This window comes from Dasypus novemcinctus, chromosome 15 (genome assembly GCF_030445035.2).
Source record: "Dasypus novemcinctus isolate mDasNov1 chromosome 15, mDasNov1.1.hap2, whole genome shotgun sequence".
NCBI lineage: Eukaryota > Metazoa > Chordata > Mammalia > Cingulata > Dasypodidae > Dasypus > Dasypus novemcinctus.
Window position 1 is genome coordinate 75,980,716 of NC_080687.1, and position 18,760 is coordinate 75,999,475.

Genomic DNA, 18,760 nt, shown 5'->3' on the forward strand with positions numbered 1-18,760 from the left:
ATTTGCTTCGTCTTGTTTCTTTGTCCACTTCTGTTGTCATCAGCGGCACGGAAGTGTGGGTGGCGCCATTCCTGGGCAAGCTGCACTTTCTTTCGCACTGGGCGGCTCTCCTTACAGGGTGCACTCCTTGAGCGTGGGGCTCCCCTATGAGGAGGACAGCCTTGCGTGGTGCGGCACTCCTTGTGCGCATCAGCACAGCGCATGGGCCAGCCCCACACCGGTCAAGGAGGCCCGGGGTTTGAACAGCGGACCTCCAATGTGGTAGACGGACGCCCTAACCACTGGGCCAAGTCCGTTTCCCAGAAAACATACATTTTAAAATATTCTTTCCTTTAGGGATGGTCAAGAATTTACTGTACGGATTCAAGGCATTTTCTACACTGTAAAGACTAATATTGGAGACAAAAGTTCCTACTTTTCTAATGACCTTAAGGGCTCTGCCTTTTAAATTTTGTAATATGTTCTGTTTATCAGCCTCTGAGATATTTTACTCCTAGAACATTTCCCTAGTAAATTAAATCCATAGATAAAATATTATCTCTCCTAGCCTTTCTAAAATCCTGTCTACCAAATGTTGAGGTTTCAGTAGCTATTGACTGCAACTATGGACTTCAGTTGAGTCCATTAATGTGCTGTTTTCTCAAGGCCATTATTCCAGGGTCCAGGTCTAGTTCAGGTAGCTCTTTACGTAACATCTCCTTGATTTATTCATGGATCTTCCCAGCTTCTCTAAGAACATTAACCTAACTTACTTTAAAAATGTATTTAAAGATGAAAAGGGAGAAAAGACCACTCTCATAGACCATCTTCTTAGAGAGTTCTCTGGTAAAGAGCCCAAGATGATTCATTTAGACATTTATATAGAAAACATATACTCTTTCAGTCTATTTATTTCTGACTTGGCATCTAGTACCACAGCATCTGTGTCATGTGTAGAGGATTTTCCTCAGGCTATGTCTATTCAAATTTTTCTGCATAATTATCACATCACTTTTGATATCTTAGAGATGTAACCTTTGCTAATTTCTATAATATTCTTTGGTTTGGATGCCTCAAAATCAACCCTTTAAAAATCCCAGTTGTTAGCACCCTTAAATGTAATTTCCCCAGTTTAACAATGCCTAAACCGGTTCAAAGGTACAATTTTACTTATAGTTGACCATAATTATGCATATGTTCTTACTATTAACACAAAATATTCTTTCAGTCCATTTTGAGTCTGCCTCAATTGGGTTTTTGAGCATCCCTTTTCTATGGTCTCCCTCGAAATTCCTCTTGATCTGTTTCTTGATACTGTTTTTCTTCTGGGATTCTAAGTCCATCATTAAAGTACACTAGGAAAGCATGAAACCAAATTACATTATTCATGCACATGGTTATAGCCTTAACTGAGATTCTTTAGAAAGAACTGCCTGTAAGATCAAATATTGATTTATGATTAAAGGCCATTTAGAAAAACATTGTGATATATTGTCCATTAATAGGCTCCTTCCTCCTTATGTGACATCTAAAATAAGGAAAAGGCCAGGCAAAGAGACCATCTTGTTCAGCCTTGCACAAATATTTATTCTCTTTAAGTTTCTAGAATGATATTCATTGTTCCGCTCCCAGATTAGCTCTAAATTATTTAAAATATAGCAGACATTATATTATTGTAGAGTCTGTCCATTTACAAGCATGCTTAGTGAAGAGGAGATAAACTAAATTAATAACTCAATTAACTGGCTGAAATTAACCCAGATTTTTGATACTTTATGTGCATATGGATCCTATGTCTTTGGGTGTCACTTTTCTCAATTTATCATTATTATTTCATGGAGATGTAAAAGTGCCACTATATTTTTACTTTTTCACAATTAACTATATCATAATAACATCTTGCTGTAAGAAGAAATGATGTCCTGATGCATGAGACAGTATGGATGAACCTTGAGGACATTAGCCCAAGTGAAATAAGCCAGAAACAAAAGGATACATTGTATGATCTCATTAATATGAACTAATTATAATAAGCAAACTCATAGAGCTAGAACCTAAAATATAGGTCACTAGGAAATAGAAAGATGGTAGAATATGGGGATCTGATACTTAATTTGGGAAGAATTTCTAATTAGGCCGATTATAAATGTTTGGAAATGGATAGAAGTGATGACAGTACATTACTTTGAGTACAATTAGCAGCATTGAATTATGTGTGTGAATATGGTTGAAAGGGGAAGTTTTGAGTCGTATATGTTACTAGAAGTAAAGCTAGATGATATAATATGGGACTTTATAACACAGTGAACCCCATTTTGGATGATGGTACCAGTATAAGAAAGTTCTTTCAAGAATGTAGGTCACTGTTATAAGCTGTTAATAATAGGGTGGTGTACAGGAAAAATACACCTAATGCAAACTATGAACTATAGTTAACAATAATATTTTAATATTCTTTCATTAATTATAAAACAAAGGCACCACAGCAATGCTGAGTGTCAATAATAAGGGATATATAGGAATGTGTTTTCTTTATGTGACTTTTATGTAAATCTCTAATTTTTAAAAAAATTAATTACAATAATTAAAAAACATTATGGTAAGTGAAAGGAAATAAACACAAAGTATTACATATAGTATGACTGATTTGTAAAAAATGTAAATACAAATCTATAAAGACAGAATTAGATTAGTGGTTATGTAGGACTGGGGAAGGATAGAGGGATTGAGAGGTATATGGGGTTTTTCTTTTGGGAATAGTGAAAATATTCTAAAATTAAACATGGTGGTGAATACAGAAATCTGTAATTATACTGAAAGCCATTGATTGTACACTTTGAATTGATTGTATGGTATGTGAATATATCTCAATAAAGCTGATTAAAAATAGCATCTTGAACTATTCCTCAAGACTATTTCAAATTATTAAATAACAATGACTACTTTTTTTGGATAAAGCATCAAGAAGACTGTATTAGAGATTTCTATTCTCCCTTCTAGGTCCCCAATATATGTTATGTGTTTCAATTATATTAAAGTACACACTGATTCTTCTTTTTTAACTATACGCATTTACTATATTTTCTTTATTTTCCTTACTGTTTGGGGAGGAGAAAGTAGCAGAGGAGGAAGAGAAAGGAAAAGGGTGTTTGAAAGTTTCTGAGTAATTTTTTTAATCCTTCAGAAGATTCTTTTTATTCATTTTTACTCATTTTGTCAAGAATTTGTATGGGGGAAGAGGATTAATATTATTGAGCCCCTATCCCAAATGCATGTAATGCCTTAATACATTATGGTTACAAAAAGTCACACATTACATATAAAGTTAAACCCTCTTAGGCCACAACTCCCAATTCAAGTCTCCTTCCTAGAGGTAACCAATGTTACCAGTTTCTAAAACTTGTCTATGCAGTACCTACAAACAAGTAAATAGTCCAGTGTGGCTTGAGTGCCAGCCACATAGAGGGAAATAATGGGAAAGATGAAAATATGCTGAGGGATGCAAGAGCCTTGCAATGGTTCAATGAATATGTCAACTCACCAGGTAATGGACTACAATTGGTCCTGGGCATTTACATGGCATTTCCTGGACTTTACAATACAAGGCATTTCATGGACTTTAATCATTAATGAGTTGATTGCAGAGATGGCTGATTTTATTCACAATCAACTGAGGAGAGTGCCTTGAGTGACATCTCATCCAACCAGGTGAAGGTCTTAAAAGAGGAAGTGATTTCAACATTTGGAGAGAATTCCCAGCTCTACTTCAGACAGCCAGAGTCTCCTGTGAACTCATCAAGGACCTTCATTTGCACCCTGGTTTGCAGCCTGCCCTGAGGACTTTGTGCATCGCCACGAGACTGTGGCAGAATTTTATCAAATCTCATGCTATTTACAGATATCTCCTGTTGGTTCTGTTTCCTTAGAGAACCCTGACTAATAAAGCCTTGCTAGGGAATCTTGTAATATTTTATAGATGAGCACCTACTGCAGGTTCTCTTAAAATTGAGAATAGGGGCAGTGGATGTGGCTCAAGTGGTTGAGTGCCTGCTTCCCACAAGGGAGGTCCTGGGTCCTGTCCCCAGTGACTCCTAAAAACAAAAACAAAGAAGCACAGAAACAAAAGAATGAACTCAGGTGTGCTGATGTGGCTCAGTGTTTGAGTGCCAGCTTCCCATGTAAGAGGTTCTGGGCTCAATCCCTGGGGTAGAGGGTCCTTTAGAGCTAAACGTCCAGCTAATCAATAGGAAGATAATTTACTTGCTTTATTTATTACAGGAATGATGAGGAATTCACTCTAACTCATCTTCCAGCAGCAACATTTTAAGACATCTGAGTAACTCCTAATACCTTCTATTTAGCTGAGGTTTGAAAATTCCATAGCCATAAACTGATTAAGCATCTGCTCCACTGGGAATTTGAGTCACAGAATAATTCCAAAGGATGTGGTCAGATTATTTGGTGAAGATCCCCACCGCTGAAAACAGAACCCCCAACTCGAATTCTTTTTTTTTTTCATTTTTTTTATTAATTCTGCAAAACTATTACATTAAAAAAATATATATGAGAACCCATTTAACCCCACCACCCCCACCCCACCACCCCCCCACCCCGCAACACTCATTCCCATCATCATGACACATCCATTGCATTTGGTAAGTACATCTCTGGGCACCTCTGCACCTCATGGTCAATGGTCCACATCATGGCCCATACTCTCCCCCATTCCATCCAGTGGGCCCTGTGAGAATTTACAAGGTCCGGTGATTGCCCCTGAAGCACCATCCAGGGCAGCTCCAAGTCCCAAAGACACCTCCACATCTCGTCTCTTCCTGCCATTCCCCATACCCATTAGCCACCATGTCCACTTTTCCCACTCCAATGCCACCTTTTCTCTGTGGACATTGGATTGGTTGTGTCCATTGCACCTCTATGTCAAGAGGAGGCTCAGATTCCACATGGATACTGGATGCAATCCTCCCGCTTTCAGTTGTAGACACTCTAGGCTCCATGGTGTGGTGGTTGCCATTCTTCAACTCCATCTTAGCTGAGTGAGATGAGTCCAATAAATCAGATTGTAGGTGCTGGAGTCTGTTGAGGCTCAGGGCCTGGCTATCACATTGTCAGTCCAGAGATTCAGATCCCCTAAATATATCTTAAGCCCCAACACCAACTACAACTCCAGCACAGTAGCATGAAAGTCTTATGAAGAGAGATCCCATCTGAGTCCAGATTCATCACGCATAAACACCAGCTCCAAAGAAGGGCCATCTGACATGGCAGTTAACCCCATCTGCCATGACCATAGCACCCATGGGTCTCTTTAGCCCTCAAAGGAACCAATACCTGGGGGTTGTATCTACTTTATCTGTCTCTTAGACTCTGCTCAGTTGTGCATAAGGGCAATCCTTCTGACAGCCTCCAGACTCTTTTTTAGAAAGCTTATAGAGTTCTGCTAGGTTTGGATTGGAGCCATTTTCCCATTGTCTTATCTCAAAAGGTGCCAAGTCTTTCAGCAAGAGGAATGGGCAGGCAAGATGAACACGACTGGTGACAAAGTCACCTGGGACTCATGGCAAAGTATCTCTTCCTCTGTACACCTGATCTGAGGACGTCCTCAATCCCAAAGCCGACAGCGTGGGGAAGGGGGGAAGCCTGAGTGTGGAGCCGTCTGGGGGTGGAGTGATACCAAGCTTTGCAGAGTCCACTGCAAGCGTGAGGGAGCATGCTTCCTCCCATACTGTCTTTTTCTGGTACTGGAATGGGTATTGGCGGGATCCAATACCCGCCAGGAAAGCAGAGCTGGGTGGAAAGCAGCCTGTCTCTGCACCAAGCCAACCATTTTTTTCTAAACTAAAATTGTGCAGGGTTTTCAGGCGTTGGCTTCAGTAAATCAGCGTCTGTGCGGCTGGGGAGTGGGAGCAGGCAGGTGGATACCAACCCAAGGCTCAGCGAATGGGCAAGGCTGGGTTGGGAAAGTTGGGGAGAGGCTGAAGACTCGCTGAGTAAATACTACTTATGTTTTTCTTAAGTAACGTGAGGGAATATTTTAAATGAATTAATGTTTACCAATAGTTGATTTATGAAGCTAAGCTAATATTTAAATATTTTCCTATGAGAAAAATCAATCCTCTCTTTCTCTGTTTCAATATAACCTTGGGCATCTTTGTGAAATACTCAAAAAATCCGTGTCTAGATACTTTGGAGTCAAGAGGATGAATGGTATTGAATATCATAAGAATGTGATTATCTTTTGAAGGAATGAAACAAAGCCTGGAATTTATGGGTATAGTGTGAAGGATATATGGATTTAGGATAAAGGCAACTCAGAGTAATGGAAATACAAATATAATTGCAATAAGATAACTAGAGATGAATTTCAGACCTGCTTATGAGACAGAGATTTACAAACTAATTATTTAGTTTGTCTGAGCTTTAGTTTGTTATTGAAAACGAGAAAATGGATTATGAAGCTTCTTGAAATATTTAAGTTTGTTATTGCATAAGCAAATATTTTAAGAAATATTGAATTTTATATTAATAAAGTAATGCATGCATATAATTTATTGAGTGTAAGCACTTTTTAGGTATTTTAGATATACTGCCAGATATAAATTTTAAAAGTAATCTAAAAAATGTCTATGCTACATATGATAGCATGGAGGAGCAGGAGGAGCAGGAGGAGCAGGTACTTTTCCTGGCCTATTCAGCTTGCAAGTCTTAGAGCTAGAATTCAAGTAGAAAATAAAAGTCTACCTCCCACTGGCATAGGACAGAGACATGGAATTTAACTGAAGGTTGAGAAACAAACTCAGATCTGTGGTCAATTTATTTTAGACAAGGGTGTCAAGTCCAATAATGGGGAGAAAAGAGTCTCTTCAACAAATAGTGCTGGGAAAATTGGAAATTCATATACAAAAGAATGAATGTAAATACTTGCCTCACACTGTATACAAAAATTAACACAAAATGGATCAAAGACCTAGTTATAATACCTAGAACTATCAAATTCTTAGAAGAACACTTAGGGAAGCATCTTCAAACCTTGTAGTAGGCAATGTTTTCTTAGACTTTACTCCAAAGTATGAGTAAAATAGGTAAATTGGCTTCATCAAAATTGAAAAATTTTGTATACCTAAGGAGTTCTTTATGAACATAAAAAGCCACCTACAGACTAGGGGAAAATATTTGGAAAGCACAAATTCAATAAGAGATTTTTATCCAGAATATGTAAAGAAACCATACAACTCAAAAATAAAAAGACAAAGAACCCAATTAAAATATGAGCAAAGGGCCTGAATAATTATCTCTCCAGAGAAGATATAAAGACAGCCAATGAGCACCTGAAAAGATGCTCCGCGTCATTAGTCATTTGGAAATGGAAGACTCATTTATTATTGGTGAGAAAGTAGAATCGTGCAGTGCCTGTACAAAACAGATTGGTGATTCCTCAGAAAGTTAAGTATAGAATTATCAAATGATCTGGCAAACCCACCAAGAATTGAAAATAGGGCTTCAAACAGATATTTACATACCAATGTTCAAACCATTAATTACAATTAATCACAATTTCCAAAAGAAACAACTTAAGTGTCTATCAACACATGAATGGATAGACAAAATATGGTTTATACATGCAATGGAATAGTATTTATTCACAAAAAGGAAAGACATTCTGATGCATGCAATGCCATGTATGAAACGTAAAGATATCATTTTAAGTGAAATAAGACAGGCACAAGAAGACAATTATTGTATGATCTCACTGATAGGAAATATTTAGCATAAGCAAATTCATAGAGGCAAAAACTAGAATATAGGTTACCAGGAGCTGGAAATAGACATGGCAAATGGGGAGTTAATGCTTAATTGGTACAGAACATCTGTTTGGGGTGATGGAAAAGGTTTGGTAATGGGTAATGATGATGGTATCACAACATTGTGAATATACTTAGCAAATTATATGTATATTTGAATATGATTAAAAGGGGAAATTTTAGATTGTATATGGTATTAGACTAAATAGAAAAACAAAGACTGTATAACAGAAATAGTGACCCTATTATAAGCTGTGGACTATAGTTTATAATATAATTACATTAATATTGTTTCCTCAATTATAGCAAAAGCGTTACAGTAATACAAATTGTTAAAAATTGGGAAAACAGTGTGGGGAGGGTATAAGGGAACTCTATATTTTCTGTATGAATTTTTTGTAAATCTAGAACTTCTCTAGTAAATAATAAAGCAAAAATAAGTGACCATCTCAAACGACCTTTTCCTTAATGTAGAATTCATGAAATGAAGGAAATTATAATAATTCATACTTTTTTCTTTTTACCTACACTCTACTTTTTCCTCATGTTTATATTATTATTATTAATCTATATTGAAACTCTTAAATAGAGGTGTTATTAAATTTAATCTTAATTGAACATAATTGTTAATTTTTAATTTGCCCAATTAAAAAATCTATTCAATTGTGAAAGCTTCTATAATAGATACAGTATCAAACATAGATTCCCAAGAAATTATGATGCTTTTATATTAAAAGTGATGACATATTTATAGTATAATTTATACACAAATCATATAAATTGAAATGATGATGTTTAATGGTATTTGTATTTTATGTTTTCAAATTATTTATATTGCTAACAAAATATGGAATATCAAGTATTCACAAAATTAAAAAAATAATTTGATGTCAATGATTATATATACTAGCAAAAATCATACATTACCTAGTGTTATAGAGGCTTAGAAAAATTTTTTTAAAAATATTTATTCTTGTCCAAGTAAATATGCTTGCTTAGGTTTGTTTATAAAGTAGTAATAAATAAATGCTGAAAAAATCAATCTTTATGAAAATACTAATTTCTACCTTCCTGTGTCTTCTACCTTAACCCTTAAGTTTTACAAAATTCTTATATAAAGTATGTAATAGTATCTACATTAAGGGTGGTGACAAAGATTAGGCTAAGTGATCATGAATAATAAATTGTCAAAAGGCACCTTGAACTTACTAAGATTTTCTTTACTTAATTCCTTTGCACTCCCCTCCTACTCATATAGAAAAAAAACAAAGAAGAAGAGCTCTTGTCACCTGAGTAACAAATCTAGCACTTACTGATTATTTTTCTGACTTGATTATACTTATAGAAACAATGTATAAATTAATGAAGTTTAGTCACTTATGCTACATCTCCTTCCAGAGATTGCATGAGTGAAGAGTTTTGCTTGTAAATATTTTTACTCTAATTTATCTGAGGCACAGTATGTGACCTTTACTGAAAGCCCAGGGTGAAATATTTAGTAGATTAATACATGTTTACCAGTAGCTTCTCACACTATTAAAAAGAAGGTTGTTTAGTTTCATAAACAAGCAAACAGGAAACAAATTAAATTTAGTGATGATTTTAATATTTTTTTGAGAATAGCTTCACTTACTACATAGCAAAGTTTTAATTTAACTATTTTAATGAATATTTTAGGTTCCTTAAAACCTTTAGCTTATATTAAAAACAAAACGAATTGGTATACAGGAAGATATTGTATGAAAACATTGCAGAGTCATAGCATGCAAAGTTAGAGAATATTAAATTGTTTTCTAATACCCAAAAATTTTGTATTAAAATTGTTTTGCAGCAAGTTAATACAAGTTGCTATATATAACATAAGAGATAGGACTTTGAATAAGATACGCTCTCTGCTCCCTAAGAGTTTTCTGTCTAGAAGGCTCAGAAAAGCCTTTATCTAAAAAAATAGTTTCTAAACTTATGATTTTTAAGAAATTTATCTCCGTATATAATAATACCTAGTATTTTCACAGTCTAGCTAATATTTTATAGGGTGACTTGAATTGATACATATATTATTTTTATTTGAAGTAATTTTAATACTCTTATAAATGAAATGGATTAGAACTAAAGGAAATCCCTAGGTACCTATCACAACAAAGACTATGAAAACCTCATAGTCAATAGTTTCCTCTTCACCTTAATCCAACTTTCCCTCTCCTGTATCATTTAGAGATCATCCCAGACATCACAACATTGAATTCCTAATTTTAAAAATTCTGGTAGAAAGTGTTTGGGAGCAGATATGGCTCAAGTGGTTGAGCACTTGACTCCCACACAGGAGGTCCCAGGTTTGGTTCCTGGTGCCTCCTAAAGAAGACAAACAAAGAAGCAGACATTGAGCAAAAACAAAAAACCAAACAAGCTGACAACGAGCAAAAACAGCAACAAGACAATGAGCACACAGACAAGGGAGCCATCTCGGGGTGGGGGGTGGGGGGGGATTATGTATCTTGTAATATAATGAGTTTTTTAAAAAAATAATAACACCATTGCCATAATCATACCTCAAATTATCAGTAGATTAACTTTTAAAAATTTGCATCTGAAGATTTTTAAAAGGGTCAACTCAGACCAACAGAATATCTTAGCCTACATGTAATATCAGGTGTTAAAAACTGCTTTTTGACCTTGAATAAAAGGGGAAATTGAAAGGACAAATGAGTTGATATGGCTATGAGTCTTCAGAAAAGAGTCAGGAGGTCATCAGAGGAACTGTGTTTACACAAATCTCAGCAGGGTCCCGGAGACAGCCAAAATAGATACAACCCCAGGTACTGGTTCTCCTGAGGACTACAGAGACCCACAGGTTCTATGATCAAGGCATATGGCTCTGGAGTTCAGTGCCATGTCAGTTGGCCCTACTTTGGAGTTTGTGTTCCTGAGTGTGATGGAGTTGGACTCAAATGTGACCTTTCTACACATGCCTCTTCTGTCACTTTTACTGAGTCTGTGGTTGGTACTGGGGTTGGTATATACTTAGGAGACCTGAATCTCTGGACTGTCCATATGACAGCCAGGTCCTGAGCCTCAGCAGACTTGCAACTCCTACTGTCTGGTTTATTGGACTTACCCCAGCCAGCTAAAAGGGAGGTGAAGAAGGTCAACCACCACACCAGGGAGCCAAGAGTGCCTACAATTGCAAGCAGGAGAATTGCGCCCATCATCCATGTGAAATCTAAACCCCCTCTCAATATAGAGGTGGAGTGGACATAAACATCCCAGGGTCCACAGGATGGAGGAAGAGAGTATGATTAGAGTGTACTTACTGACATTCTACTATGGAACTGCTGTGATTAGTAATGGAAGAAATTGTAGCACTGATGTGAAGAAAGTGGCCATGGTAGCTGCTGAGTGTAGGGAGCGGGAAGAAGAGATATGATATGGGGGCATTTTCAGCACTTGGAGTTGTTCTGGGTGGTACCACAGGGACAGATGTTGGACATTGCATGTTCTGCCATGTCCCACTGGGTGGACTGGGAGAGAGTGTAAACTATAATGTAAAGCATTATCCATGTGGTACAGCAGTGCTCCAAAATGTATTCATCAAATGCAATGAATGTCCCATGATGATGAAAGAGGGTGTTGATGTGGGAGGAGTGGGGTGAGGGGTTGGGGGGCATATGGGAACCTTATATTAAAAAAATAAAGAGAAAAAATCTAAAAAAAAAGTGATACAAAATAAAACTTAGGGCACAAAAATATATTCCATGAATTAAAAATAAATAAATAAATAAACACATACCTTTGCTTACCCATAAATTTGCTCAATGCTAATTTATGTTGAACAGATAATTTCATCTATTCTGTAAATAAAAGTAGTACAAATTTTGGGTTAATTAAAAAATTACAGTTTTCTGGCCAATGTGGCCCCTGGCCTGTTTATTTTTTAAGGAGGCACCAGGGATTGAACCTAGGACCTTGTACATTGGAAGCAGGTACTCAACCACTACTTACATTTGCTCCCCGGACGGTTTTTTAATAAATTTTTTTTTATAGCTGTGCCCATTCATTTACATATTATCTATGGCTATTTTGGAGCTGTGACAACTGAGTTAAGTAGTTCTGAGGGAGAGCTGACAGTGCTCTAAATTCAAAATCTTTATATTCTGACCCATTATAGAAAAATTTGTATAAATCTGAAGTAGATCATCGGCAAAACAGCTCTAGATAGCACAATTATGTCTTACAAAAGGGAGATCCATTCAAAAGAATTTCAGTATGATTCTTTATTTCATTAATGTAGGCCTCCCTTCTATCGCTAAATTTTCATTTTCCTGTTTTTTAAAATTAGACCCTGACTCAAATTATACTGGGAAGGATATTGGCAGTCTCATTTTCTGAAACAATGGGAAATTTCAAAAATCTATCTTGCTTTTTACAATATTTTGACTTCCAAGTGTTGTTCGTTGTTTTTCATCCACATAATTATGGGCAACCCAGACAAAATATCTTGAAAGAAGAGCTTGCAGAAAGCTTTCTGCATTAAAAAAGTGTTTTTTCAGTTGTCATCAACACTAATGTCTTTTTTTGTAGTTGAAATATAGAAAAAATGCAAGTATTTATGTTAAAGAAAAAAACTGTTAAATTATATGTCAAAATGAAAGAGTCATTATTATTCCTTCTTTAGAACTTTAATAATGTCTCAAGTTACATTTAAATCAAATATCCACTGTAAAGTAACAAGTCAAATGCTGACAGTTTCCACCTGGCCTTCGCGCTTTCTTTTCTTTTTCTTCCTTGTGAGCTTAGTGGAAATCCAAAGTCCCATCCTTCCTCAAAGGAAGGGATGACTGTCAGAAAACATCATGAGTTTGTTAAACATGAGCTCACAATTAAGTTTTTATACATTATTTAGAATTTATCAGGATGACCCCATTCAATAGTATCATATATTCTGAAATGGGGAAAATTCTTTGAGGAAAGCACATACATAACTCTCACCCCCAACGTGAACATTGACACATAGTCTCTTAAATATCCTGTTTGCTCTTGTCTTGCTCATGATTTATTAGTCTCACTCTCTCTTTTCTCAGGGCTAGTTTTCTTTCCTCACATTGATCGTGTGTCAAAGGCTGCCCTGGATTCTGTGCACCGGTTGCATAAAAGGAAGTACTTTTTAAAATTTTAATATCACTATTTATATACATGAAATATGCTGCGTATATGTATAAATAAAATATGTGTGATAAAATACTGACAGAATTTATGGATATGATTTATATGCCAAAGGCTTGCATGTTTATAGATAAGCACTATGCATGTGTGTGTGTGCAATTAAAATGAAAAGTATATTATTAAACTGATCATCTTTGAATCCCAGTCACATTTCAAAACATTTGACAAACTAAAGCTAATAATTACTTTCATTTAAATATGAATTGTAAGCAAGATGAGAATTTCCATTAGTGGGGACTACTTCCTAGTTCTCTCATTTCTCCTTTCCATCCTCATCTCAGCAACGTTACATATGTAACAATATTGTTACCTGTTTTTTCAATTGTAATAACATGCTTTCTTCCATTTATTTAACAATGCGTTTTTAATGTATCTATTTCTGGAACTCTTTTATCATCAGTATATATATTTACAAAATAGACTTCAGCTGTAGAAACTTTTCTTGATGATGACACATATTTTCCATTATATTTTTTTTAAGTTTGATTTTTTTCCTTTACAATCATTTGTGATTTTTTCTACTTTTTAAAAATTAAACACCCATGAAACTATTATTTTGTTTTTCTTTTCACTGAAAGTACTAATAGGGCATCAATATAAACAATCCAAAGGAGTAAAAGACAATGTGGTATAATATTGCATATCAAAATATGAGCAAGTGCTAAGTCTGTGATAAAGGGTTCTAGGTTCTGAGTAGAAAGAGATTATTAATTCAATGCAGTTTTGCAGTGCTTCTACTTTTCTAATGTTCAATAGCATTAGCTATGAAATTAAGATAAATATTACCTTTCATTGCACTAATGTTATCAAGAACAATTTCAAGAGATAAGTTTCAATGGTTTTATTTAAAAATTTGGTTAGGAAGAAGCATTTCTCAAACTAATCAGTTATATCTTTTTCATTTACTAGATATGTCTAGAAGATTTGGATAAATTTATTACTCAGTGTGGAATATTCATACAGCTCACATGATACCTCACCATACCTGCTTACGAGACAGTGAATATTTAAATTTTGTATTTAGAGAGTACGGAATATTCTACTTGTGACAGCTGATTAATATATAAGGTCCGATCTGTCAGAGTGTCTATGTAATTCCAAAGAAAATATTGTACTGGATAATGTGAAACGGGCAAGGATAACTTTGTTCAAAACTATATGCCATATAGAAGTTAGAAACCAGAGGGCTATTGTGTGTGTGTGTGAGAGAGTGAGAGAGACACAGACACACAGACACACACACACACAGAAAGAGAGAGAGAGAGAAGGAGAGAGAGAGACTAGAAGGCTATCAAAACAGAGGAGAGAGAAAGGGCTCAACTTCACTGAAGCAGAGGGCAAGGGAGATTTCAAGGACTAAGCTGAGCTAAGGCAAGGTACTGGAAGGGGAGATAAAGCAATGGGTTGTGCCATTACATTCTGTTATCTCTGAGATGACCTACGAGCCAGGTGGAACATGTTCTATCTGGATTCTTTAAGGACCAAGGTGAGGGAGGTCACCGGCATAGAAACAAGAAGACTGTACACAGTGTAGTCAAGCTAAGGAGTAGTTAAGGCTGTCTTGATCAGTAACACTATGGGTGGGGAATTTCTTATTCTATGCTGTTTTTCCAGGAGCACAGGGTCCAGGTAAAAGTCTCCCTATCTAACCATCTAATAATCATTTTTGTATTACGGGATGAGTTAAAAAATTTTATCTGTAAAAGTCACCAGAGCAGCTTGTGTAACAAAAAGACATTGAACTATGCATGACATGTCTGCTTTCATGCTCTCTACTCAACCTCAGTTTGCTCTGGGATAAGCCAACTCTGACCTAAATTCCAATGTTTTATTTTTACATTCCTGCCTAATTTACAACATTTTTTAAAGGGTAAAAGAGATCATATTTTGAGAAGACATTTTTTAATAATGAATATTTTAAAATGTTTAATTATAATGACCAATTATATTAGCACTATACTTTCTATTAGCATGCTTCATAATAATTATACCTAATGCAGAGACTACCAAGGCACTCTTCACATTAAATTGATTTTTCTACATAAATATTTATCTATTCTTTACTCATAGAAATCTGTGGAACAGTAGAGAAATTTTTCTCATATTTCAGCACAGTTAAGGCTTTTTGAGCAAATCTAAATGAAACTTGGGTCCAGGGTAAAAAAAAAAAAAAAACTTTAGAAAGTAACTAGTGACTAACTATACAGTGAGAAAACTACTGACAACTACTGAGTGAATTATGCCCAGAGAGAGACATATTTATATCTGAAGAGATGGTGAGACACTGTGGAAATATTTCTGAATTGCAAAGTTGTTGACTGTCTGGTCTTACCTTCCTCCTAGAGAGATTAAGTTATATACCAAAGCATTGGACTAGGAACCCAGGATCTTTCCTATTATGTTTTCAAGAAAACTTTCTATAAAGGGAAATAGTGAGACACCTGCCTCTTTCTCTAATATGTGGAGAGAAATATCCATCTACAGACCTTGTATATGTAGGGTAACATCTGGCTTTTATCATGTAACCCCAATTAAAAGAACTATACAGGGGAACCTGAAGATAGTATTTGCTGTATGTATATACTAATATTATGCTACTCTGTTCCAGAAATCTTGTGTATGTGTTCAGGATATAATTAATAAATATAGATATTAAAAAGAAAATTCCATAAATAAAATTCTGATTGCTCTGTGAATAAATTTGTAAGTGTGGAATTTAGATGTTTTTTTTTTTTTTTAAGATTTATTTTATTTATTTCTACCCCCATGTGCCATGTGTTCTTCTGTGTCCACTTGCATTCTTGTCAGGCTGCGCTGGGAATCTGTGTCTCTTTTTTTGCATCATCTTGCTGCATCAGCTCTCCATGTGTGCAGCGCCACTCCTGGGTGGGCTGTGCTTTTTTTGTGTGGGGTGGCTTTCCTTGTGGGGTACACTCCTTGCATGTGGGGCACCCTACATGGGGCACACCTGCGTGGCATAGCACTCCTTGCATGTGGCAGCACTGCATGTGGGCCAGCTCACCACACAGGCCAGGAGGCCCTGGGTATTGAACCCTGGGCCTTCCATGTGGTAAGTGGACTCTCTATCAGTTGAGCCACATCCATTTCCCTAGTTGGTTTATTCTGAGTAATTCTGCAGAAATTTTTGGCAATTCCGTTAAAATATATGGATACTGATAGCTATTGAAATAATATGGAATCCTTTTAATATTATCACAACACATTTGTGTGGGTAATTTTGTTGAATAACAATTATCAAAATTTAACATTAAACTATTTTAAAAATCACAAAGGGCATACAATGAGTTATGTCTTAATTTATTTTTATTTTCACTCTTAACTTTACACCAGCAAAGGGAAAGCTTAGAAAGGCATGAAGGATATTGTTGAGTTTTTGAACCTCAAAGCAGTGATAAAAATTAAGTTCAAATTATAGTATTCATCAATCTTCATATGGATTGTGATTTTCAAAATAGCTTATTTTAAAGCCTAATTAACTTTAAAATAACATTTTAAAATATTTTGAAATACCTTCATTCCTTCTGTTTAAAGATGATACTTGCTGTATTTCCCTGACTAAAATAGCACATTCGAGCTTTTGGTTTGGAGTTCCTAGTGCCAAAGGAATATTTTCGCAGTTAAGATAACATTGTATGATAATAGTTTTTTGTTTTTGTTTTTTTAAATTTTCTGTATCCAATCTCAGAGGCTTTATTCTCTGTTTTATAGAGGAGAGAAAGCAGGTCTGCCAGAAAGGTGCTTATTAAACTCTTCCTTTCTAGTTTTTGTCTTTCAAAATCTTAAGCATGCAAGAATCTCTAAAATACAAGGGCAGTGCCTAGTGAAAGAGGACAGACTGATATACCAGACCCTCGATGTTCATGCTTATACTTATAGCGTTATTCTTGTATAATTGAAACTTAGTCTAGAAATATATATTGCTTAAGAGTCATCTCCTGGAAACCTCCTTGTTTCTCAAAGGTGGCCTCACTCTAAGCTACACTCAGCATACAGGCTCACTGTCACGCCCTGCCACTGGGTGGGATATGACTCCCAGGGAAGGGCCTCCCTGGCCAGAGGGATTGTTACCAAGTGTCAACTAGGGATACATCTGGAAAAAGACCTTGGCCAAAAGATGGAAATATTAAAAACAAAAGAGTTTTTATGGGAAGAGATTTCAAAGTGAGTTGAGAGATCTTTCTAGGGTTATCCTTATTCATACACTAGGTGGATCTCTCTAACTGCCACAGTAAACAGTACTTCAAGCACGAGTGCTCCTGAGGGCTCTAGAGACATCTGGATGCTTAAGGCAGGACAGGCAACCCCAGGAAATCAGCATGCCATTAGTGGGCCTTACCTTGGAATATATGTTAACCTAATTCCCCAATGTAACAGAGTTAAACTCATTTATAATTTTTCTACACATGGTTCTTATGTCCCTTGTATTGGAACCTATAATTAGCACCATACCTGTTAAATATGTATATGAGAGACTTAAATCTTCTGGCTGTTCATATGCTGGTTGAGCCCTGAATCTCAGCATAGTTGCAGCTAACACTTAGTCCAGTTCATTGGACTTGGCAAGGACAACTATCCAAAGGATGATGATGGACAATGCCCATTCCAAAAAAAACAGAGAATATCTAACTTCAAGTAAGACATCTGCCCCATGGGACTTAAGCCCCCTTTCAATCAACAGCAGAGTGGACATCACCATCCCAAAATTTTCAAGATAAAGGAATGAACAAACATAAGGGGAGAATGCAACTGGGACTGAAGTAGACTTATTCTAGTAATGTAAGAAATTGTAGCAGTGATATAAAAATTGTGGTCACCAGAGTTTCTGAAGGGAGGGCAAGGGGAGAACAGGTGAAACATGGGGCATTTGGGGGATATTGGAATTTTTCTACATGATATTGCAATGATAGATACAGGCCATTATACATTTTGTCAAAGTCTACAAAATTCAGAAACAGATGTAGTTCAAGTGGTTGAGTGCCTGCTTCCCATGAATGATGTCCCAGGTTCGATTCCTTGTATCTTCTAAAGTCAAAACAAACAAAACAAATGAAAATACCAACTCTCAGTAGGGAGCAGATGTAGCTCAGTGGTTGAGCACCTGCTTCTCATGTATGAGGTCCTGGGTTCAATCCCCAGTACCTCCCAATTAAAAAAAAATCTATAAAACTGTGTGGTGCAAATTTTAAACTATAATACAAACTGTAGGCCAAGGTTAGAAGCAATGCTTCAGTATTTGTTCCTCAACTGTAACAAATGTACACTAATGAAAGATGTTATGTGGAAACACCCTGTATTTTTATGTAACTTTTCTGTAATCTAAAACTCCTTTTAAAATAATTAAAAAAATGAAAACAAGAATCCAGTCCCACTCTGAAAAGGAAAAAAAAAAAAGGATACTTAAGGATACTTTGCAGTATTCTTTTCACCTCTGCACTAGCTGAGGATATAGATTTTAGTTTCAGTAGAGTTTTCCTGTTTTCTCCCTCGGCAAGATCACTGATTCATAGTCTCCCTAGTACCTGTAAGGTGACGTAAACAAGGAATTTGGAAGAAATGGGGGAGAGGGATGCTGAGAATAGAATGTGACTCTAGTCAGACTCCTTAGAGTCTTGCTTTTATGCCTTTCCTTGCCAGAGCATCTCCAATCATCTCCCTTTCCTTTCAATTTTTCCCTTCTTTTGTTTCATCCTCCTGTGGAATTGTAGAGACCATGACCTCAGACA